Source organism: Mustela putorius, unplaced genomic scaffold (genome assembly GCF_011764305.1).
Source record: "Mustela putorius furo isolate JIRA1106 unplaced genomic scaffold, ASM1176430v1.1 tig00000695_pilon_pilon_pilon, whole genome shotgun sequence".
Lineage (NCBI taxonomy): Eukaryota > Metazoa > Chordata > Mammalia > Carnivora > Mustelidae > Mustela > Mustela putorius.
This window is the reverse complement of record NW_025421447.1, coordinates 3,817,301-3,842,863: the sequence shown is the minus strand read 5'-3', so window position 1 is coordinate 3,842,863 and position 25,563 is coordinate 3,817,301. Positions and strand designations below refer to the sequence as shown.

The 25,563-nt window shown below is 40.7% G+C and overlaps 1 protein-coding gene and 2 non-coding genes across 6 annotated transcripts in view; 1 reads left to right on the top strand and 2 right to left on the bottom strand.

Annotated features, from left to right (window-relative positions):
* The window catches only part of LOC101673175 (myomegalin), a 47,423-nt gene extending 32,930 nt beyond the window's left edge, over window positions 1–14,493 (bottom strand). Inside the window, exon 1 of one of the 4 annotated variants that reach the window (XM_004776839.3) lies at window positions 14,171–14,493. The gene's annotated coding sequence lies outside the window, so the exon portion shown is untranslated. The remainder of the gene's footprint in view (window positions 1–14,170) is intronic. The other 3 variants (XM_004776838.3, XM_004776837.3, XM_004776841.3) reach the window with 3 other exon arrangements.
* TRNAN-GUU lies at window positions 5,320–5,393 on the bottom strand. Its single transcript has one exon. It is a non-coding gene; the product is annotated as a tRNA-Asn (tRNA).
* An 850-nt stretch (window positions 14,494–15,343) lies between the features above and the next one.
* On the top strand, window positions 15,344–15,415 carry TRNAE-UUC. The gene has a single exon. It is a non-coding gene; the product is annotated as a tRNA-Glu (tRNA).
* Window positions 15,416–25,563: the final 10,148 nt, after the last annotated feature.

Below are 25,563 nucleotides of genomic sequence, written 5' to 3'. Positions count from 1 at the left end.
TTAATTTAAATTTAAATAGCCACATGTGGCTAGTGGCTATAGTATAGGACAGCACCGGTTACAGAATAATCATTTTACCATAAAATCATTTGCTTTATTTCCCTGTAGCAAGAAACAGATTTAATAAGATCTCACACTCCAGAACAATTCTGAATGGCTTTCTCCACTTACCTTGATGCATCTGAATGTCAGTTCAGCCCCAGGGGCCATCTGCTCTGCTGCCTCTGCTTCCTCATCAGAGCCACACACCCACCCCAAGGGAATGGGAGCCCCAGCCAGTCCTGCCCTCTCACAGATGGAGTCTCAGTCCCTTGCTGGTCCCAGGTTCTACACAGGTGGTGGCTTCACACCTTCCTGCCAACTAACTGAGTTACATTGCTCCAGCAACTGTGTTGGCCCAAGTGTGAGGTGGTGGTCATTGCAGTTTTCCTGTTTTTGAAGGCCCCTGGGAAAAGAGAGTGCAAATCCAGGCTCTGGTTGGTGGGAGTCCACATAAAACTAGGTAATCTATGCTAATTAGGGGACTTAAGAGTAAGATAGTCTTGTCAGCCATTGTGGATCAGTGGTAGATTTTTTTTGTCCCACCCCCAGGACACTGGATTTGATTCCCCAGAAGAGTGTTTACTGAGTTTTGCAAAGCTAATCTATTGCACAGATAAGATTGCAGTATAAAAATGGAAGTTAAAGAAATAATGTTTTTAGAGGACAGAGGAGCATGAAGCTTTGTGGGAGGACCTGAATGGTGACAGAGAAGTAAACTTCAACAGGAGCCAAATGGCTGAGCCCAGGGAAGCTCTAGCACCTCAGGGCCTTTGACTCTACTTGCTATTTCCTCTTCATTGCTCAAGTTCCTCCTGAGAGCAAGAGTATCCCCGAGCAAAGCAAAAGCAAAATGGGCTATTGTTGACTCAATTTCTTTTTTTTATTATTATTTATTTGACCAACAGAGATCACACGTAGGCAGAGAGGCAGGCAGAGAGAGAGAGAGAGGGAAGCAGGCTCCCTGTGGAGCAGAGAGCCCGATGCAGGGCTCGATCCCAGAACCCCGAGATCATGACCTGAGCCAAAGGCAGCAGCTTTAACCCACTGAGCCACCCAGGCGCCCTTGTTGACTTAATTTCTTTAAGAGATACATGTTTGTTCAGATTATTTCTCCTTGTATAAATTGGGTAGATTATGTCTTTCAAGGCAGTGGTCCATTTCACCTGAGTTATCACATTTGTGGCTATAGTTTTTCATAATATTCCTTTATTACCTTTTAATGTCCAAGGGATCAGGACACACAGGTGCCCCTCGTGTTAGTTTCTTTTTTTTTTTTTTTTTTTTTTTTTTTTTTTTTTTTTTTTTTTTTTTTAAATTTTATTTATTTATCAGAGAGAGAGAGGGGGAGAGAGCAAGCACAGGCAGACAGAATGGCAGGCAGAGGGAGAAGCAGGCTCCCTGCTGAGCAAGGAGCCCGATGTGGGACTCGATCCCAGGACGCTGGGATCATGACCTGAGCCAAAGGCAGCTGCTTAACCAACTGAGCCACCCAGGCGTCCCCCCTCGTGTTAGTTTCTTAATAAGATATGAGCAATTGCCTTTTTCCTTTCTTTTCTTTTCTTTTTTTTGGTAGTAGTAGGAGCAATAGTTAGAATGGTCACATGACTATGGTCCAAGCAGCATTTTGATGTAAACAGGGAAGGTAATTTGATTACTCAAAAAGAATAATGTCAGGGAATCACATAGAAAAAGCACAAAGTAATTACCTATGAAAATTGGAAGGAGTCAAATACTCTCTGAAAATCTAAACATAAATAGTAACATTTTTTTCTTTGGTTGAAGTACTTAATTTCTGCTATTTTCAATTTATATAAGTGATTATTAGTATCCATAAACCAATCTGGGAAGTACCTCCTTTGAATTGTTAGAGACCTATCTATGCCCTCCAGAAGAAAACAAATTATTGCAATTACTTTCCTTAGAAAACAATTTACAACTATACAATGGAAAAAGCTCCTAAAACTACTGGGCATTTGAAAAGAACTAATTATAGAAAGTAATAACACCAATAAAAGGAAAAAAGGCAATGGTATTTATTAAAAATGCTTATTATGAGGAACATAAAAGGAAATAATTATGTACCACTAAGTGTTTGGAGAAGACACTCTGCTGGAAATCTGAGTAATTTTGTGATAGCCTTTTCAGTGCGGTAGGGCCTTCTCAGTCTTTTGCCTTATGGTCACTGAATTTTATTGGTTTTTAAAAATCCATTTTAAGAGGATTTTTTCTTCTTTTAATAAAAGGATGAACTAGTTAACAGTTCTGGAAATTTTTTTTTTTTAAAGATTTTATTTATTTATTTGTCAGAGAGAGAGCAAGTGAGAGCGAGCACAGGCAGACAGAGTGGAAGGCAGAGTCAGAGGGAGAAGCAGGCTCCCTGCGGAGCAAGGAGCCCGATGTGGGACTCGATCCCAGGACGCTGGGATCATGACCTGAGCTGAAGGCAGCTGCTTAACCAACTGAGCCACCCAGGTGTCCGCAGTTCTGGAAATTATTAAATCTTGTTTATATAACTGTCAGAAGCCCTATTTGTTGACTTAATTGCCTAATTTCAATGACATAAATAGCCTTTTCCTCCTTTCTTTAGCCTGATTTAAACAGTTGTGAAATTATTCTATCATTTGGTAACTTCAGTATAGACTACAAAAACAGGCTAATGGATACCAGAAATTCAGTTTCATTTCTTTTCCATACTCCCCATTATGTAGAGCAATTTATTAAAGTCAAGAGACTTAAGGGAGTATCACCGTGTGTTGAGATAATTCTTGGTATAGAAAGTATTCCACTTTTGGGTCCACAGAATTTGGATCAGATGTGAACAAATTCTCAACACTGCAGACTCAAACACGAGAAAATAACCAAAAACCTCAGGATAAAGGCCCAATCACAGAAGATTCGCAGATTAGATTATATCTGTCATCTACCATCCAACAGAGAATAAATCCTTGTGAACCACCACCCAGCAGAGATCATCTCTCAATGTGCATTTCATCAAAGCAAAACCAGAATTCCACACTGATACCACTGATGGGAAAAAATAATTGACAGTGTATAAATGAGAAAGACAACGACTTATCTAAGAATTACACATAGTATGTAAAAGTCATAGAGCTCAATTTCTGCTCCTGAGGTTCAACAGAAAAATCAAGGGAACGTGAACCGATGGTTCACAAGGTGCCCCTGTCAGATGCAGAATTCTCTTGGCTAGAATGATGTGTCTCAGGTATGTTTTTTGTGGAAATAGCTGCCAAAAACTGTAAAGGAAAAATACAGTGTTGAGTGATGGTTGATTTTATGTGTTAATTTGCCTAGGTCACAGCACCCAGATATTTGGCCAAACAATATTTAGATGTTCCTGTAAAGGCATTTTTAAGTGAGATTAACATTTAAACCGGTAGACTTTGATTAAAGCAGATTTTAGTCTATTGATTTAGCCCTCCATAATGTGAGTGGGCTTCACCCAGTCAAAGGCCTTTGTAGAGAAAGACTAACCTTCCTGAAAGAGAAAGTTTTGTCAGCAGAATGCCTTTGGAGTCAAACTTAGCCTTTTGTGGGTCTCTAGCCTGACATCCTATCCTGCAAGGCCAAAGCCTCCACAGTTGTGTGATCCAATTCCTTAAAATAAGTTTCTGTCTTCCTTACTCTATGATCCATCTATCTTATTGATTAGTCTATCTGTCTATCTGCCTACCTACCTATCTACCTACTTACCTACCTACTTATCTGAAGTGCTAAGGATGAATTAGTATGTTGTATATATTAGTTCTGAATTGATTGTTTATCTGGAGAATCCTGACAAATAGAGACAAGATACTAATTCACCCTTGCTATTTATAGAGAGAGGGGAAGAGGAACAAACTTCTGGGACTAGTGAGTTTCTTCTCCCTCTGAGTAAACTGCTTGGCACAAAGAGGACACGCTAGCCAGTCTTCTCTGCACTGGTTGAAAGGGCTCCACAGAAATCAATTACAGGTATATAAAAATATCTTGGCAGTTTAGTAGAGGAGTAGATGCAGAGATATCCTACTGCTTAATGCCCACCATGTCATCTGTTGTACCTCCCTGTTAGTTAAGTCAGGAGGACAACACTCCCCTCATTAGATGACCAAAGATAATTGTATAGAAAGTGTGTTGTGCTAGCAAGAGTATGAGGAAAAGAATTCTCCTAGTTAGAAAAATAAATTGAACTATAAATTTATTTTTTTTTTTTTTTTTTTTTTTTTTTTTTTTTTTTTTTTTTTTTTTTTTTTTTTTTTTTTTTTTTTTTTTTTTTTAAAGATTTTATTTATTTATTTGACAGAGAGAAATCACAAGCAGATGGAGAGGCAGGCAGAAGAGAGAGAGGGAAGCAGGCTCCCTGCTGAGCAGAGAGCCCGATGCGGGACTCGATCTCAGGACTCTGAGATCATGACCTGAGCCGAAGGCAGCGGCCCAACCCACTGAGCCACCCAGGCGCCCTAAATTGAACTATAAATTGATCCCACTACAATTGATGGCAATATACAGAATTTATTATTTACATTAAAAAACGTACTGTAACCACTATGACAGAGCAATTGCACTTATAGGACTCTATCCCATACAGATACTTGTACCCAAAAGAGATGGGTACACAGATGATGACCGCAGGATTATTTGATTATTGTAAGATCAACTTATTTTTATTTAAAAAAAAATTTTTTTTTAAACTTATTTAACAGACAGAGATCACAAGTAGGCAGAGAGGCAGGCAGAGAGAGAGGGGAAGGCAGGCTCCGTGCTGAGCCGAGAGCCCAATGTGGGGCTCAATGTGGGGCTCGGTCCCAGGACCCTGAGCCACTCAGGCGCCAGATCAACTTGTTTTTTAAAATAAAATATAAAAGTTTAAGTAACAGTACAAAGACATGCTTTCATCAAAAATAATGCAGAAGATAATGATAACAATGCTCACAATTCCACTGATAGCATTATTGACTGAACAATTACTAAATACAGACACATCCTGCAAGATGCTATTATGCAGTTGAAAAATTGAGGTACATAAAATTTGTTACTAGCCCAAAGAAACAAGATCCCATCCCACAAAACATGCTCTTCAGGACAGATTACACCAAGCCTCTCTTGTTCCTTGTTTCTCAGAACTTCTCTGTCTCCTATGTTTCTTCTGGCAGATCTTCGGGGAAGTCAGGGGAGCTCCAGAAGGTGCCCTTATATCACTTGAAAGGAGGGAAATGAGGTATTTTGCACTCTTCCTAGGCGAATCTGCGAAAACCAAACCGATGTAAAAGAGCTCGGTACCGTCCCTGGGTGGGTTTGAACCACCAACCTTTTGGTTAACAGCCGAACGCGCTAACCAATTGCGCCACAGAGACACAATGTGTTCTCTTTCTTCCTTATAATAGCGATTCCTTCCGAATCGCAAATGGCCACCAGTCCCTGCTGTGTGATTGGGCAGGCTCCAAAGCCTTGGAAAACCGGAGATTAGAGCGACAAATCAAGTCGTCTTTCAGGTTTGAAACCGGTGCATTGGGTGATTCCGAAACTGGGGAAAGCAAATGGCCTCGCCCCGCCTTGCCCCTCAGAAGCCAGAACCTTTGGAGACACCCGGACTGCGACCCGCCACCCCTCTACACCCTAGGCTGGTCGAGGGGGGCCCAAGGGAAGCTGAATGCCCAAGACACTCAATTAGGACTTGCTGAATTAACTCATTTTAGAGTCTGAGCATACAAAGGGACAATGGCTACACCACATGTATATATGTTATGAGTATGTTATGTATACATAAATATATAAAAAATATAGAATATTTAAAATATATAAATATATATATATAGAATATATAGACTATATATAAAAATATAGATAGAATATATAGACTTTCTCTATATATAGACTCTGATGAACTCTGGTCCTCCAGCTGCAGCCGCCCCCCCAGGAAGTAGCCTGCTAGAAGTCTGCAGATTTGTAGAAAGACAGGCTTTTTACTCCAGTAACAATCCAGGAAGCTAAAAAATAAAGTTGTGAAACAACTGGCTCAAAATGGCCAGGATTTGATTAATAAGTTAATAATTAGGGCGCCTGGGTGGCTCAGTGGGTTAAGCCGCTGCCTTTGGCTCAGGTCATGATCTCAGGGTCGAGTCCCACATCGGGCACTCTGCTCAGCAGGGAGCCTGCTTCCCTCTCTGTCTCTCTCTGCCTGCCTCTCTGCCTACTTGTGATCTCTGTCTGTCAAATAAATAAATAAAATCTTAAAAAAACAATAACTTAATAATTAATTACTTCCCTAATTTTTATCCCCATTGCAACCTAGGACCACCCTAAGAAAGTCAAATATGGGGCGCCTGGGTGGCTCAGTGGCCTGGGTGGCTCAGTGGGTTAAGTCGCTGCCTCCGGCTCAGGGTCCTGGGATCGAGTCCCGTATCGGGCTCTCTGCTTGGCAGGGAGCCTGCTTCCTCCTCTCTCTCTCTCTGCCTGCCTCTCTGCCTACTTGTAATCTCTCTCTGTCAAATAAATAAAAAAAAAAGTCAAATATGCCTGCTAACCAGTCATACAGGACGCTCAGCTTCTAGTTACCTACTTACAGCTTTCCCATGCCAACGGCCTCCAAGGAGCGCACACCTTAAGTCCTCCCTTTTTCCTACTATAAAGCTTTCCCACTCCCCCTGCAGCTTTAGACTCTTAAAACTCAAGCGACCATGGCTGATGGCCTTGCTTTAGTAAGTTCTGTATAAACAGTCTTTACTTTTCTCCTTTGGTTGGTCTTCATTTTTTCCCCCATACATTGTCACTGTTAAGCTTTTAATCCTTTGAAGAACTCTGAGAACTAAAATAGAAAAATGTTTTTAAAAGGGGGAAGTTTTTTTCTAAAAAGATTTTTTTCTTTCTTTTTAAAAGATTTTACTTATTTATTTGACAGACAGAGATCACAAGTAGGCAGAGAGGCAGGTAGAGAGAGGGGGATAGGAAGCAGGCTTCCTGCCGAGCGGAGAGCCCGGTGAGGGGCTCAATGTGGGGCTCAATGCAGGGCTCGATGCGGGGCTCGATGCGGGGCTGGATCCCAGGACCCTGGGATCATGACCTGAGCTGAAAGCAGAGGCTTTAACCTACTGAGCCACCCAGGGGCCCCTAAAGATTTTATTTTTGTCAACTGATTTCGAAGCCTGCAATGTCCCATGGGCTGGGCAGCAGAGGGACTTACAGCGCACCATCTGTGCAGCTTAAGCTCCAGGACTCAGTTCAACCACATTCCGCATTCTGTCTTCAGTGGGGTCCATAGGGTCAGTGTGAGGGAGCGGGAAAAGGGTCGAGGCCAAAAGGGAACCTTCAGGAGACTGGAAAGAAGTAGGAGAGGCATGATTGAAGACAAGGAGACCTCCCAAGAGGCTTGTGGAGATGCACTGGCCAGATCCTGAGAGATGAGAATGGTTTTTTATTTTGTATCAGAATGGGGAGAGAGAAATGAAGAGAGAGGACCCGACAGAGAGAAAAGTGCAAGAACCTGTAGTTGTTCAAGAACAAAGCAAGAAAATATTGTGAATATTTTGTATCAAAAATATTAAAGGACACACACCAATTGGCAGCATCTTTGCTGTGTGCTGTGACCGTATAGTGGTTAACACTCTGCATTGTGGTTGCAGCAACCCTGGCTCGAATCTGAGCCACAGCAGTATTTGGCCTTTGTGAAGAAGGCTCTTTGTGTTGTGCACTTAAGATCCTGATTGTGTTCTACATGAATTAGACTTCAATATGTACAATTAGAATGAAAGTTGGGTTGGAGGGGCAGAGAATGGTATGGAAATTGGGTTTTATTAGATTTTGTTGTACGAACTCATAAAAAGCTCATTGTCATAGTGTCTAAAAAGACCCCATCAACAACTGCAATATCTCAACCAGAAAAACGTTCATGTCTACACTGTTACATAAGTGGAAGCTACAGGTGGCTCTTTCTCTTTTGGGATAGTTCTGTGCATGCTCAGATATAGAGCATGGTTCTGGAAGACAGAATACTTGACCCCAGTTTAGTGCACAGTAGGGTTTCCTCCCCTTATAACTGCAAAGTATTAGGGAGACACCGCAAACCTTGATCTTAGGCCCCAAAGAGTGGTAAGAGGATTAACACCAGGGCTAAAACATGTACCAAATGTGTTCAAGAAAGATGCCAGATACTGCCATGACTCAGATTCGAACCGAGGTTGTTGCGGCCACAGCACAAAGTACTAACCACTATTAGATCACGGCACACCATATAGCTGACTTCATCTGGCCGTGCCTCCTTTAGCATTTTTGATGTAAAAACATCCACACCTAGTTAAAGCTATACAAAATTTCCATCAGCCCAGAAACATCAGTACAGCCCTTTCTAGCCAATTCCCACCTACTTGTGCTGTGCTTAAGCAAACCATTCTGATTTTTTTTGTTGTTTTGAAAGGGCCTTATTTATGTTTTAGCAACAAGTTAGAGAAGTAACTTTGTTAACTGACAATCAAGATTTTGAGCCCAAGAGAAAAGAAAAAAATCACAAGACCCCAAACAGGCATAATCATTGTTATTTTTAAAATTTTATTTATTTTTTTAAAGTAATCTCTACACCCAACATGGGGCTGGAACTCACGATCCCCGAGATGAAGAATCTGATGCTCTACGGACTGAGCCAGGTGTCCCAAATCACCGTTATTTTTAAAAAGAAGATGTATTTATTTATTTTTGATAGAGATGGAGTAAGATGGGGGTAGGAGAGAGGGAGAGAGAATCCTGAAGTAGACTTCCCACTGAGTGTGGAGCCCAGCTCGGATCCAATCCCAGGACCCTTAGATCATGACCTGAACCAAAATCAAGAAACAGTGCCTCGACCCATGAAGCCACCCAGGCACCCCACTGTCATTTTCCAATGAACGTTTTATATATACAAAATAAATTAAGTTACAATGTACTATAGCACTGTGAACTGAACTAATCTAAAAGCGACATCAAAAAGTTCCATGATTATCCAGAGTATCCAGGTTTTTATCTTTAATACCATTCCCAGAAGGCGGTGATTCATTAATAATCCACTAGGGTCTTTTTTTTTTTTTAAGATTTTATTTATTTATTTGAAAGACAGAGATCACAAGAAGGCAGAAAGGCAGGCAGAGAGAGAGAAAGGGAAGCAGGTTCCCTGCTGAGCAGAGAGCCCGATGCGGGGCTTGATTCCAGGACCCTGGGATCATGACCTGAGCTGAAGGCAGAGGCTCCAACCTACTGAGGCACCCAGGTGCCCCTCCACTAGGGTCTTTTAGAGACACCCACAGCTGGCTTAAAGGAATTCCCACTGGCATGAGTTGTGATACTTTGAGTATGAGAAAGAACTGTGATTTTTGTGCAGGGGTCAGTAAACTATGGCCTGCTGGCCAAATCCACACACAACTTGTTTAGTAAATAAAGTTTTACTGGAACACAACCATACTTATTCATGTATGTATTATCTATGGCTGCTTTTGTAATCCAATGGCAGAGTTGAGTAGTTTCAACAAAGCCTAAAATACTTACTCCTGGGCACTTTACAAAAGAAAGTTTGCTGATCCCAGTCTAGTGGATTGACTTAATTAAGTAATATTGGAGTCGGTGAAGTCATTTGCATGCTGAAGTATTTAAGTTCAATGTAACTTCCTTTAAAATGGTTCAACAAAAACATATAATTAAGTAGACTAAAAGGTTCTGATTTCTATCTCCAGCGGTTAATGTTGACTATTTCTAAAATTCACAGTAGTGAATGTATTTTTTTTTCTGAGATGCATCCATGCTGTTGAGTTTATTATTACAGTGTTCTTGATGAATGTTATTCCTGTGCTCATACTGCTGTTGATGGATACTTGGATAATTTATAGTTTTGGCCATTGTGAACAAGGTCCTTACACATGTGCATTCATTTTTTGAGTATATACTTTGTAGCGAAATTGCTGGGTCCTGGGGTTGGTGTAAATTTAACTTTATTAGGAACAGCCAATTTTCCAGAATGTGTGATTTTACCTTGTCAGCAGCAATGAGGTATAGTTACTCTATAATCTTGTCAGCAGTTGGTGTTCTCCCTCTTTAAAAGTTGCTGTGAGTGCATAAAGGTAGTATCTCACTGTGGTTTTAATTTGTGCTTCCCTAATAAATAATAAGTAAGCATCTTTCCTTTTGTCTTTTGGCCATTTAGAAATTATCTTTTGTGAAGCAAGCCTATTCTGGTATTTTGCTAATTTTTAATGTTTTGGTTTTTATTACTGATTTCTAAAAGTTCTCTGTCCATTCAATTTGAGTCATGTCCAGATAAGAAATCTGCAAATATCTTTTCCTACTCTATGGATTGCCTTTTTACTTTCTTATGGTGTTTGTTTGTTTTAAATTTATTTGACAGAGAGAGAGATCACAAGCAGGCAGAGAGGCAGGCAGAGAGAGGGAAAACAGTCTCCTGTCCAAGCAGAGAGCCAGATGAGGGGCTCAATGCAGGGATCGATCTCATTCCAGGACCCTGAGATCATGACCTGAGCTGAAGGCAGAGGCTTAACCCACTGAGCCACCCAGGTGCCCCTCTTACGGTGATTTTTGATGAACATAAGTTTTTACTTTTGACGGAATCTGATTCATTTTTTCTTTTATTGTTAAGGTATCTTACTCTCTAAAACATCTCTCCTGCCCAAGACTGTAAGTACATTTTCCCACATTTTCGTCTAGAAACTTTAATGTATTAGTTTTCAACTTTAAAAATTGTGACTAATTTTCTGACCTCAGCACAATACTTAACCACTTCAGCATAAGAATCTTTAGCTTGCTTGCAGATCACAAATCTCCCAGAAATTTTTATAACCTTTGATGTAAAAACATTCATAATAGTTTCCTGTTCTGCTCTTTGTTGACTACAGATCTTTGTGTTTCTATCGCTCACTCCTCTTTTGCCCTCTTTTTCCTTCTCTCTTATCTTCTTACCCCTCCCTACCTACATCTGAGAAAATCAGAAATACCTAGGACCGAGAAGAAAAAAGATCTGATCTATCTGTGCTCAGGAGCACAGGCTCTAGTTTTTAAATCTGATTCTGTCCTTGTATGGCCTTGGAGAAGTAACTCAAATTTTATGTGCCTCACTTCTTTCTTCTGTAAAATGGGGCTGATAAGGGGCGCCTGGGTGGCTCAGTGGGTTAAACCTCTGCCTTCAGGTCAGGTCAGGTCATGATCCCAGGACCCTAAGATGCTTCCCCTCTCTCTGTGCCTGCCTCTCTGCCTACTTGTGATCTTTCTCTCTGTCACATAAATAAAATCTTTTTAAAAAATGGGCTAGTAAGAGTAGCTACTTCATTCTGTTGTTGGCTGTGCCTGAATTTAGTAGCTGCTCAATATCATAATCAGGATCATCATCCCCATTGTCATTATCCTCTGCATTATTTTTGAAAATAATTGTGCTGATATTTTGCACTTTAGTTTTGCTTCTCCTAGAAATTCCTGTGAATGGAATCATGGAGTATGTATGCTGTTGTATTCTGCATAATGTCTCTGAGTTTTATTTATATTGTGGAGTATATAAAAATTCGTGGCTTTTGGGCGCTGAGTGGCTCAGTTGTTAAGTGTCTGGCTTCGGCTCAGGTCATGATCCTAGGGTCCTGGGATAGAGCCCCATATCTGGCTCCCTGCTCAGTGGGGAGCCTGCTTCTCCCTCTCCAGCTGCCCTGTGCTTGTGTTCCCCCTCTCGCTGTCTGTCTCTGTTATAAATAAAATCTTCAAAAAAAAAAAAAAGGCTCATGACTTTTTATTGCTGAGTAATATCCTATTATATGGATATACCACAATCTGTTTATCAGTGTCCTGATAGTGGACACTTGAGTAGTTTCTAGTTCGGGCTATTGAGAATAAAAACACTATGAACGTTCTTGTTACAATCTTTTTGGTATGGACATATGTTTTCAGTTCTCTTGGAAGAATATCTAGGTGAAGGATTTTATGGGAATAAAGGGATGTTTATGTAAATTTGTTTAAATGTATAAGAAACTATAAAGCCAAAATGGCTATAACACATTCCCACTAAAAATGTGGGAGAGTTCTAGTTGTTCCACATCTTCACAAAGATTCGGTGTTTTTCACTTTTTTAGCCGTGCTACTGGGTGCAGTGGTATTTCAAAGCAGTTTTAGTATCTATATCCCTAACTAGTGATACTGAGCACTCGTTTATGTGCTTACTGGCCATTGGTATATCTTTCTGTCTGAAGTGTTTAAGCTTTTTCCCATTTTTAAAAAACGGGTGTTTCAGTTTCTAATATTGATTATAGGAGGTCATTTTATATTCTGGAGATAGGGTCTTTGTCAGATAAGTTCTGTGAATATTTTATCCCTGTCTGTGATTTGGCTCTGCCTTTTCACTGAATGGTATCTTTAATGAGAAGACATTTTTAATATTTTAATTATTTTATAATTTTAATGTTTAATATTTTAAGTATGACTGTTGTTAAAGTCTAATTCAATATTTAAATTAATTAATTATTAATTATTTGATATTTGATATTTAACTTATTTAATTTAATATTTAGACTAAATTTTAATATTTTAAAAGTCTAACTTATTATTTTTTATTTAATATTGTTAAAGTCTAACATTATTTTTCTTTTTTATGTTTTTGGTGTGTGATATTTATTTTGCTTACCACCAGGTCATAAGGATAGTCTCATGTATTTTCTTCTAAAATTTTATATTTGTAGTGTGTATGATTTAGTCTATGATCCAACTCAAATTAGCTTTCATGTATACTGTAAAGTAGGGATTAAAGGTTTTTTTCACTATGTAGATATCTTGTTCCAGTGCTATTTGTTGAAATGATAGTCCTTTCCCCATTGAATTGCTTTAGTGTCTCTTTTTGGAAAATAATTTGACCAGAGAAGGGAGGTCTATTTTACATGTCTCAATTCAGTTCTTTTTATTTACACATGAACCCGTCTGCCACTCCCACACGGTCTTGTTTATAGTAATAAGCAGCTTAATAGTAAGTCTTAAATTCTTCCAGGTTTGATTTTTTCAGAGCTCAATAAATTTTGAAACGTGTACATAACAAAGTAGCCACCACACAAATAAAAATCTGGTCACTTAACTTCTCTCATTTCATTGTAAGACATAGGTCCTCACATATTATATCTGATCCCTTTGCCAAAGACCCTCTGTTGCAGCTCCTAGAAAAAATAAATCCCCAGTTTCCTTTAGAGACAAAATGTCTGCAACATTCAACCATGAATCTAGATTCTTATTGGAAAAAAAAGTTCATTTTCCAGGTGTTTGGCTAGAGCAAACTTTTCTATTATTTATGACCATAAATACAATGTTTGGTTTGGAATTCTCTTTTCTTTGTGGGGAGATCAAATTCCCAGGAGGGCCTCTAATTAACTGGACTGATAGTTGTTGACCATGAGGTTGAAATTGGAGGCTATGTAAAAATTGACTTTTTAAAAATTGCATTAGAAAAGATTAGGGAGAGATGATGAGAAAAGGTGTAAGGAAGAGTAGGTTGGAACTAGAAAGTCGAATTTTGGTTTTTGCAGTGATTGTCAGGTTTTATAGAAAGAAGTTAGACGTTACCTATCCAAGGGGGAAAAGACCTTTAGTGGAAACAACCACTAAATACTGGCCATTAAATACAGGCCATTTTATGATGCTTTCGAATTTATACATAATTTCTTTCCCATTTTTGTAAAACTGGCAGGCTTCATGTGCTTGTTATATAACTTTAAAAATGTGTATTTAAGTTAAAGCCTATGAAAATTAAACTATTCCTCATAAACGTCCTAAATTTATCTTAAATTCAATCAAAGATGCATTTAAAATAACATAGGCCCAGCCTAAGAGACAAACCCACCTGGCTGAAGTGCAGTTCCTGGGCGTGTGTGATTCTCAGCTGTAGCTGCTTTCTCTAGTTTCCCCCACACCTGGAAGACCTCATTCAAAACCTACCAGAAACCGTGTCTTCTGTTAAGAGATTTTAAAGTACTCTTACTTCAAGGAAGGGCATTAAAAATAAATTTACCAGTTGCATCCTTGGAATCCACAGAAAGCCCAAGGGGGGACACGTTCAAACGCCCAAAGGAGCAGGGGCTGCTTACTCTCGGGTGGCCGGGCCAAGGCTTTGGCTCCCACTGGGGAGGGGGACTCGACTCACCGTCACCCGCGACCGGACCCCGATTTCATCTTCATGCGGTTTTTAGATGAGGAAAATCCTTCCTTTCCCTCGGCTCTGTTTCCACCTCTCGCGTTCTGTCTCCTCCGGAGCGTTCTGGGAAGCTAATATCGGACAGGACCGAAAGGGGAGGCTGCCCTTCTCCTCCGGGTCCCTCCCGTTGGGGCGTCTTGGGTGCTCAGTCCGGCCGGGACGTTAGGGCACGCGGGTGCGGACTGTGGGGCCGCGAGTGCAGCGGAAGCGGAGGCCGCGAATTCGCCGCCGCCGGCCGCGCGCATCACGGACCTGCGCGTCGCAGGTCGGATCTATTTCATCGACGCGGCCCGCAGCTGGCATGCGGGCGGCACGCAGGAGTGCGGGCCTCCGACCCGCGAGAGGGGCCGCGCTGGAAGGGCCCAGTCCTGCCCCTGCCCCTCGAGGCGGGGCGGGGAAGAGGCTTCAAGGCGGCCCAGCCCGGGGTCCGAGCGTAGTCCTCGCCGCCGGTGTCGGGAGAGTTGTTCGCCACAGGCGGGCCGCCGGGAGAAGAGCGTGTGGCTCCGAGACCGCGGCGGAGAAGAGAAGAAACACGCCTTCGAACAGAGCGGCTGTGTGGCGTGGGAGAAAGGCCGGCGTCGAAAAGGACTGTTCCGGCCTAGCGTGCAGCTCAGCGGCTAAGGTAGGGGGGAAGCGCAGGGCGGCGGGTTGTAGGGGGGCGGGAGCCGGGTCCGGTTCGGGCTGCCGAAGCTTCTTGAAAGCGGTCTCGATCCGCGCCGCGTGGGTTACTGCGTCCCCCGGAGTCCACCGGCTGATGTTGGGGACTCCGGGGTGTTAAGCCGGGCGCCTTGCGCTGCCGGGTCCTCTTCAAGACTTGGTGTTGGCGCGCGGCCGCCTCATGAAGGCGCGTTCTCAGGGTGATTTTGAGCGGCCGCCAGGCGGGTATTGGTGCCGGGACGTGTGGACCTGGCGGGGGGGCCCGGGGCGCGTCTGCTGTCCCGCGTAGCTATCGGTCTTTCTTGTGGGGCTCTTTTTTTGAGAAAGCAGGGAGGGAATGGACTTAGGGAGAATTCTTTTCAAGAGCGGGAGGCAAGGTAAAGGCAGATCCGGGAGGCTTTTCTAGAGAGATCAGGCAAGGGCTAACTCCTCTCAGAGGATTTTTAAGAAGAGAACTTTCGCGGTTCCCTGGTGGTCTAGTGGCTAGGATTCGGCGCTTTCACCGCCGCGGCCCGGGTTCGACTCCCGGTCAGGGAATGGGTCGTTGTTCCACAGTTTGTTGAGTTTTGTGTGTTTTGGTTCTCGTCCTAAGACTGGCGGGAAAATAAAGCTCACTATTTTTTGAGGCTACATTCCAGAAAGTAGAACTGCTAAGTGAAATGGAGAATTTCAGACTCTCCTCTTTACTACCCACCAACCTGTAAGCACCAATTATGCGCCGCAACTTGTTCATTCCCCCACCGCGCATTTAAAACTAGCACTATAAATTTTCTGTGTTTTAAATATAATCTCAAACTTTATTTACCACCAACCAACCTCTTCAGAGTTGATTTTCCCATAGCCTTTGAGTCCACAAGGGACAAATAAACTGGAAGAATTGCCTATTATCTCAGCGATCTTGAAGTCTCCATGTTCTGCTCGGGTGTTTACCTTTTCTTCCACGTAAGATTAGTTGTAGTAAACGTTTAAGTCTGGACTTTTTGCCTGAGTGGTCTTGCGGATTCTAAATTTTGTGGCTTTGGAGCTGTTACTTGAATAGTTTCATGGACATGTTTCACCTTGAGGAACTTGGGGAAGTGGTGCACAGGAGGGTCCCTAAATCCATCTTCGGAAGTGTTGGGAGAAATACATGAGCACCAGAAATGAAGATGACAGCTTCTGAAGACCTAACAATGGTTGGAAGCAGAGCAGATTTTTAAAAACCAGAGAGAAGTTGTTTTAATAATTCAATGTTCGTTTTGATGGCCACTTTATTTTTTTAAAAGGAAGATAGGAGTTTTCTCACTCTTAATTTCTGCTCAGTCGTGATCTCAGGGTGGTGGGATCCAGCCCTGCCTAGGGCTACATGCTGGGCCTGGATCCTGCTTAAGAATCTCTCTCCCTTTCCCTTTGCCCTTCCTTTTGCCCACCCCTAACACCCTGCTCAGCTCTCTCTATAAAAAAAAAAGAAAAGAAAAAGAAAAAAAAGAAGGAAGATAAGAGTTATTTTATTATTTTAATTATTTCAGTTTTTTAAAAATTTAAATTCAATTAATCAACAAATAGTACATCATTAGTGTCAGATGTAGAGTTCAATAATTCATCAGTTGCTCATCACACTAGGTGCCCTCTTTATTGCCCATCCGGCAATTACTCCATTCCCCCTCCCATCCCCTCCAGCAACTCTCAGTTTGTTTCCTATAGTTAAGAGTCTCTCAGGGTTTGTCTCCCTCTCTGATGACTTCCCACGCAGTTTTCCCTCCCTTTCCCTATGATGCTCTTCGCTGTTTCTTATGTTCCACATATGAGTGAAATCAATAATTCTTTCTCTGATTGACTTATTTTGCTCAATATAACACCCTCCAGTTCCATCCATGTCGATGTAAATGGTAAGTATTCATCCTTTCTGTTTATTTATTTTTAGTAATTTTGACACCCAATGTAGGGCTCAAACTGAGGACCCGGAGATCAAGAGTCACTTACTCTTCTGGCTGAACCAACCAGGGGCCTCCACTTTATCTGTTTTGAGGAGAACATTAGTGGAGGGAATTTGCTTTATTGGATCAGTAATTTTTCTATATTTTTATTTATTTCTAAAGGAAATTCAGTGATAATAAGAAGTTAATAATATAATAATAAACAATAAAAATAATAAGATTTAATAATAAAATTTCAAATCTTACATTATTCACACTGATATAGTTGGCTTATGCTGTCATGTGTTGCACACTGTATAACATTACCTGACGAGCTGTGTTCAGCGACACAGTAATACATACCGTACTGCTGCTATTTATGATTCCAAAAATGAAGTATAGTAGGAAGGTGTTGTAACCTTTTAGTGTAGCCCTGAGATTAACTGAATTTATGCCGTGTTCTCACATACTTTAGAGGGCTATTCTATAATAGTAAAATGGCCTCCTTTGGTCAGTTGTTGCCCATTTCCTGACCCAGTATGATACACAGGAATGACCATGGGGGAAAATGGCTTTTTGAAGGACTTACCTAATTTGTCTCTCTTATTGTTATTTGGAATGAGATCAGAAAAGCAAAGGGAAATATTCGTGTAGAATTTTTTTTCCTCCTTCCCAACCCTTAATTTCCAGTGGAGGAGCAAACACTTTTCTCATCCTTCACATACCAGGATAGATACTGAGCTTCCTTTTCTAATGGTTGAGGACACACTATAATAAAACATCATACGAAAGGGTGTGGGTTCTGCTGCCCCTTTCCTACCTGACCATCAAAACTGTCAGCCTGGCTGGTGACAAGTGGAACTTCTAATCCTGCATCTATCCACCTTTTTTTCCTGGCACTCTCTGTTCAAAGAACTTGTACCATCGGATTCATTTGGGGAAGTTTGGTTAAGGTGGTTTTGTGCTTAGACAGAAGGAAAACCCTCTAAGACCTTTAACTGACTGGTTTCCTAGGCTTCCCTCTACTGTGACACAAGCCCTACCATTAACAAATTGTGATTATATACATGTTGCCACTTTTCTTGGTGTGTATATCTCCCTCAGGAACCCTTGCACCCACCAGGGAACCTAGGTTATTGGCAGAATGAGATTTGGGAATTTTTTGGTCCTCTGGCCAAACCATCAGTTAGTGCTCTAATTCCACCATTTTTGAAATTATACTCACTGTATTTTAAACACTGTTTATTTTGGACAGTTCAGTTTGGAGGCAATGGAGATTATTACTTTAATGTTATTTCTGTACTTTTCAAACTTTGAACCATAGTGTAGATTTCTCATCAAAAAGTATGAAGGCCATAAGACAGTGGAAGAACAATTTTTGCTGTAAAACAAACAGGTCAAACTTTGGCAGGACTTACAAGTTTAGCATGCAGTGGTAGCATCTGTATCAGAAACTCTAGTTCTCTATGAGAAAAAAACGGGTTTTTTGTTCATTTATTTCCTTTCGGCTGCTAGAAGGATTGAGCATTGCCAGAAAGATTTATCTACATAGTCCTAAGAAACTTTATTTGGCAAGCAAGCTCCTGAAAACTGACGAGGTTTATCAGTCACTCTTGCTGGTAGATATCTGTTAACACTCCAGTCAGAGCTGTTGAGATTAAAATTTTTAACTTGCCAATCAATAGGACATTATTTATACAGTCGGATTTTGGACATCAGAGGGTTTAGGCACTCAGGCTAAATTTATTTATTTATTTTTTCACTCAGGCTAAATTTTTTTTTTAAGATTTTATTTATTTATTTGACAGAGAGAAAGATCACAAGTAGGCAGAGAGGCAGGCAGAGAGAGAGGAAGGGAAGCAGGCTCCCTGCTGAGCAGAGAGCCCAATGGGGGACTTGATCACAGAACCCTGAGATAATGACCCAAGCTGAAGGCAGCTGCTTAACCAACTGAGCCATCCAGGCATCCCTTTATGTAAGTTTCTTGAAAATGCTGCTTCACTGTTGCCTTGCTTTCTGTGTTAGTGGTCATCTAATTCTGTTGAGTTTGTAACCTATTTCATAGTTTCACCTGGAGAACCTGAAGATGTTTTCTTTACCTTTAAAGTCTAATAGCTTGACTATGGTATTGTTTTCAAGTTGATCATCCAGGGTCAATCCCTGGTACCTGATGAGTCTTTTCAGTGTGCCTCCTCACCTAAGTACTGTATCATTTTCCTTTTTATAATAAGATCAAGGCCCCTAGATTGTTCTCTCTACAGCCTGACTCCTGTTTAGAGAAAAATCTTAAAAAATGAGAAATTATGTATCACATTACAATGTTTATCCAACAAATACAGGGATTCCCAAACAAGTTAAAATAGTAACAACCCTGATGATTTCAACACAGTCTTGCCCAGGTAAGGACTTTTAAAAAAAATCACCATCAGTTTACAGTAAAATGTAGAAAGATATAATGCCAGAATAAGAAAGTCCTTGGACATGAATAAATTATTAAAAAGGAAAAATGTTGGTGACTTGAAAATAAGCTTAAAAAACTTAAATTTTAAGCTATTTTTAGATGAAAGTTAATCACCCACAGTGTCTAACGCAGTCACGCCCTTACTACCCTCTAATCAGAATCCTTTCCAAGGAGAGCCCAAGAGCTAGAGAACAAACCCGGGTCCACGGTTCCCGGAGTCTTTAGTTCCTCTTCCTTTCACAAGTATACTCTTCTTCTTCGGGCCCACACCTGTTGAGGCGCATCGCCGGGCACGCGGAGTCCTTCCCCGGAACCGCTATGGGCCGGCGGGAGGACCGTGGACCGCGGCGGCCGGTCACGCAAACTACTCGGTTGTAGGTGTGCGGTGCGGCGGCACGAGCGAGGGGCCTCTGGCCGCAGCCCCCCTGACGCCCACCGGCCTGCGCCTTCCTCGGGGCTGCCAACGCCGCCCCGGCCACTGGGGTGTCTGCCGGGCCCCGCAGCGGCTCCCCTCCGGCGACCTTCCCGTTGCTGCTCTTGCTCCTGGGTGAGACGTGGCCCAGCGGCCGACCCCAGGTCCAGCACGGGCCTCAGTGACCTGGTGGCCCTTTGCGTTCCGTGGGTCCTGTAGGGGAAAGACTGAAAGTAACTGTGGCCTTAAGTCCAGTCTAAACTGCAAACCACCCGGAAACACTCCCCTTTTCAAAGACGGTGGTTGCTCAATGCAAGCACTGCAGCAATAGCAACCAAAACTCCTAAATGACGCTATTTGCCTACGCAGTATAATTTTGTGGGATAAAAATATGAAAACCTCACGGGCCAGGAATCAAACCTGGATCTCCCACATGGGAGGCAAGGGTTCTGCCACTGGACCACCAATGCCTATTTCTGTGGTGTGCTATAGGTGAAATCTAGGGGTATCCAGAACAAGTTGACCGTATTCCCAAACTGGCTTTTTAGAGTGCTAATACCTAATAAAAGCACCCAAACCAAAGGTTTTTATAGAAAACTTATACTAGACAAAACTATACATATAAAAATAATACCTGATTTGTCTGATCAAACTCTTAATTCTGAGAGGGGCTCTTTCCAGCTGCATAACAGACTCCTATAGAAAAACATAAGAAATTCATCTAGGTCCCATGTTTTTCTTCCTAAATCTTCAATTGTCAACCTCAAACTGTTGTCTTAGTGGTTCTGGGAATGTAACCTAACTTGTAGGTTAGGTGAGTAAAATTCTTATCCAGGGAAGAAATAAGAATTGGAACCAAAATTAGTATCAGATGGAAAGGAGGGGAAAGAACAGAATCAAGATAGATATAATGAAGAAATAAATTCTAGTCTATGTAGTTAGTCCTTTGTAGCTTTTAATTTTTTTTTTTTTTGTAAAAGAGTAATGATCAATCTTGTAACCTTAGAATGCATCTGGTTTTTTAATGTGTATAAAACATTTGAATGGATATAAGATAAAAAGATTAAGTTTGCAATCAATGTTTTGGAGAACCTAATTTCCCAAATTAATTGGCTTTGATTTACTAGCTGTATGACAAGTAGACTATTTTAAAGAAATACTTTATTGTTGAAATATTAACATAGAGGTCTTTTGTTCCATCTATCACCTCTTACTTCCATTAATATAAGTAGATAAAAAACTCGTTCTCTTACAGCCAGCCTAGTCTACTTCAATCCATTTGCCACATTGCATTCTCACTGATCATTCCATGGTGGAAAGCTGGACATAACTATTGCCTAAATCCACTTCCACCACCACAGTAGCTAACCAACAGTAGTCCTTCCTTTCATGGTCATGGGAGCCAGAGAAGGTGTTGGGAAAGAACTGTGGTGGATAACTCGTAGAGCTAGTGGGTTCGGGATTGTGTTGGCTTGAAACACATATACAAATTGGAGAAGTACAAGTCCTCTGAAAGGGATTGGTAATACGGAAGCAAGAACAAAATGAGTCACTGTGCTGGTAAACCTGAGGTACTAATTTTTCAGTTTCACCAAGTCAGTTTCCTGACAGCTGGGATAAAGGCTACCAAAACGCCCAATAGGAAGCTCCGTTGAGAATATATTTTGAAATTTGGTTTTATGGGAATTTTTCAGAGTCAAGCTTCAGAGGTGTCCTAGGAGCACAGAAGTTTCCACACAGGGACAGTTTTGGATTCTTCAGCTGAGAATTTGTACCCTTTCGAAGGAGCAGATCCCACCTGAGGTTCTCTTCCATCCCAGATCAGGCTCCAGAGGGGGCTGCTTAATATAGCTGGGATCTGTGCGGTCACTGAGTCCCTGTATAGATAGGTTGCTCAATTTCTGTGAAACCCTGTAGATGAAATCTTTGGGCCTGCTGTGGGTTGTGAGAGAAGCAACCTCATGAAGTAATCGGATATGTTAGAAGCCAAAGGACACCTTAACCTAAGAATACTGGTGCTTAAGTAGCAAGCATCTCACCTCCTGCCTGACTGTCCCAGGTTTGATTGCAGGCCCATACAATTAACTGTTTTTCTTCACCACAGTAACTTCATTTACTACCTCTTTTTGAGACTTTATTATAAGGGCAAGTCTGGTCTATGCAAAGATCCAACAGGCAGGGGCAACACTGCAGTCAGTTGAGGAGAGGGAGAGAAAGAATAAAGTGGGCAGTGTTTGGAAAATAAAAATGATTAAAGAGTGTCCCTGCACAGTGGTTTGCAGCCTTGGGACTAGGACAAGGGCTATGATCATGGAAGGATTAGTGCTTGGCGTGAGTTGCACAACTATTCCTCTAGGGTGTAAAGTAAGTTCTTGTATGTTGCTGGGGACATGTATGTAACATTTGGAACTGATATTCTTGCCATACTCATGTGCAAAACTTCTAATATCATGACATCACCTACTAGCAGATAAGTATCTTAGAATATGAAGAATAACTTCAGTGTGTGTTTTTCTCTTTGGGAATTACTTGTGGATAAAGGCCAGAAGATTTCCCTTCCTTGTCAATCCTGATTCTGATTTTCTGTTGTCATGATACATGTATATATATATCCCTGGAAGGAGACTTGAGGAACATAAAGAATGTCGCAATCTCTCCTTTAGGTTGCTATTCCATTAACTTTTCTTGAACCACCTATGTATTAAGTTGGACCAGAAAGTTGAGAAATTTGGCCAATAGAAAATTTCTCTCTATAGGTCATTGTACAGGTCATTTTATCATGAATGGTCAAAATCATACATTAAGTTAACTTCAGGAACCTAGTGTCTGAGAAGTCAGTTGTTCTTTTGAATGCTAAGTATTTGCCTTTTCTATCAGAAAAAGCGTATCAGACAGCTACAGGTACTTTACAAAGAGAGGAGTATTCAGACTTTCTGATTTAGGTGGGCATAGCAAATGTAGAATGAAAACTGTTCAGAACAAGAGAGAAACTGAAGTGTGGGAGAAGTGCTAGGAAGTTCTAAAGCCAATCAAAAGCCAGTCAGTTTAAATTGTCAACCACTCAATTAACGACTGAACTCTCTAACTGATTTGACTGATCACATGGCCACACTTCATAAATGTGACTACATCAAGTGATAATGTGATAACTGCCAAAGCAGAAGCATGTGCACCTTATCTTTACTCTGTCCAGAATGTCAGCTCCAGAAGGCTGAAAGTGCAGGAGAGTATACAACCTCTGTTTCTTTGCTACACACTTAGGAAACACAATAATTTAGGGGATACCCCAAGAAGTAGGACAGAGGAATGGCCATCACCAGTTTTGGTGTTCTGAGGAAACAAAATTAAGGGGTGAGGGTTGGGGGACAATGTTGGAACTTCAGTGGGGGTAGTGGAAGATTGTTCTGGACCAAATACTTCCCACTGTTGGCCCTGTGATCAGGAAAGCAGTTGGCATGAGAGGAGCCACATCAATGAGCATTTGATAGACTATGGGAGACAGAGACAAAAGTGTAAGCAGAAAGCTGGGCAAGGCAGGCAAGGAATCTGGCACCACCATCTACCCAGCCCCATGCCTGGGTGCTTTCTTGTGGTTCTTTCTGGCAGTCTCCCTTGACACCAGGCATTTGATAACCTAGGATTCATCTACGGTAGAAGCTCTGACTTCAGTGCAGGCTGTGGCCAGGGAATCATCCTAAATTATAATATGACAGTAATCACACACAAATTTAAAAAATAAGATATCTTTAAAAATTTATTTGTTCATTATAGTTGAAGGGTAAAGAAGAAAGTATCAAAGCTTTTTGTCTAACAAAATGGCTCTTGGAGATTAATTTATACATCATTACCCATGATAACCAAGTAGCAGAAAAGGCAATTAAAAATGGATGGTTATATTCCAGTAGAGACATACACTGAAGTCATGCTTTTTGCCTTTAAGTCTATTAATGTAGCTATCTTTTGGTTAATGTTTTCAATAGTGCTCCTTTTCTCTTCTGTTGTTTTCAACCTTTCTATCACTTTATGGTTTTGCTATGTCCCTTGAATAAAGCATATAGTTAATTTTTAAATCCAGTCTAGCAGTATTTATTTTTTACTGAATAATTAGGTCTACTTGTCTTTATAATAATTGTTGAAATAATTAATTTTAAATCTACCATGTTTTTTCTATTTTCCTCCTTGATCTATGTTTTTATTTCTTTCTCTCTTTGAATTAGTTATATTAAACCACTATAGCTTTTTTTTATTGTTTATATACTTTACTTCCATTTGTCCTTCTATGTTTTTCATTGTATTTCACTTCTGTTCTTTCAGTGATTAATTTAAAAATTAGCCTTAATCTTAAGTTTTTCTTTTTTCATTAATTTTATCCCTTGGTTTATAAAGCATAGTAATATTTACTGCATTTACCCTCATCCTGGACACTGTAGAGACCTTGGAATATTTTAATTCCATTTAGTGTCATCCACATATATGCAGTTGTTATTTGCTGTAGCTTTGAGTATTAAGCGCCAGAATTTATATACTTTTGTATGATCAATGTTAGATTTATCCATGTATTTATGGTTGCCTTTCTCTTTATATCTTTCCATGCCTGTCTTTCCATATGGAATCATTTGTCTTCTGCCTGAGAAACATCATTTAGAAATTTCTTTTGTGTTAGTCTGCTTGGGAAGAGCTGTTTCAGTGTTTTTTAATCTGAAAGTGCCTTTATTTTACTTTAATTATTGAAGACTTTTTTTAAGTACGTAAGTGTAGGAGGCAGTTACTCTCAGAATATTGAAAAAATTTGCATTTGATTTTTGTTTTTCAGAAGTTAGTCAGTGGTCTGACTGCTGCTGATTTGAATGTAATCTCTCCTTTTTCTCTGGGGTTTTTGTTTTTGTTTTATTTTTACAATTTTTGTCTTTGTTTTTTATCTTATGCAGTTTTACTGATTTCTCTAGTAATGATGTCGCTTTATTTATCTAGTATGGGATTGGTTGGCCTTCTGAAATCTGTTGATTCCTGATATTGCCTGGAAAACTCTCAAATATTACTTCTTCAAATATTGCTTTTGCCTTGTTTTCTCGCTCTCTTCTACTTCCAAGACTCTAACCAAAATATAAGATACACTTTCTCACTCCATTTGCTATTTTTTGTTTGTGTGTTTAATATTACATTTTTTTCCTTTTCCTACATTTTGAATTTTTTCTTCTTCCTCATGTTCTGTTTTACTATTTTCTCTTCAGCTGTGACTTCTCTCCTGTTGAACTCTTAAATTGAATTCTTAATTTTAGCTATTTTTATTTCATTTCAAAATTTATTTTTTCCCCCACCAAGTGAAGAAAATGTTTCCAGGAAGAGGAAAGGATCAACTGTAAAATGTTGATGATTAGATTAATTGAGGATAAGAGCTGACCATTAGGTTCAGCAAAAAGGTTTTGGCAGCCTTGACAAGAGCAGTTTCAGGAGAATGATGAGAATAAAAGTGTGACTGTAGTGGATTCTAGATGAAGGACTGAATATGCAAATGGGACAATGGCCAGACCATAGATAAAAACAGAATTCTTAGCCACAGTCTGCAGTTACCAATACTGGAGACCATTCCATTATTTACACTAACCAGCTGCCAGGAGATACAAATGCTTTATCTCTAGCACAATTCTACAGCAAAGAATTCATTTTCCCCAGAGGGCATCTGGCTTTGACTTCTTTTCCATAGGATAAAGCTGCCAATTCCCTCAGAAAATATTTCTGAGTTACAGTACAGAGGTAAGCATACTTGGGGTCAATTAACAATAATTCTGTTTTTGCTAAATCTTACCATTATTATATCACTACTGCACAAAACCAGACTTGGAGCTGTGCACTCACTCACTGCACTATTTATTAACTTTCTATGAGCAAGGTGCTTGACCTCTTTTAGCTTTATGTC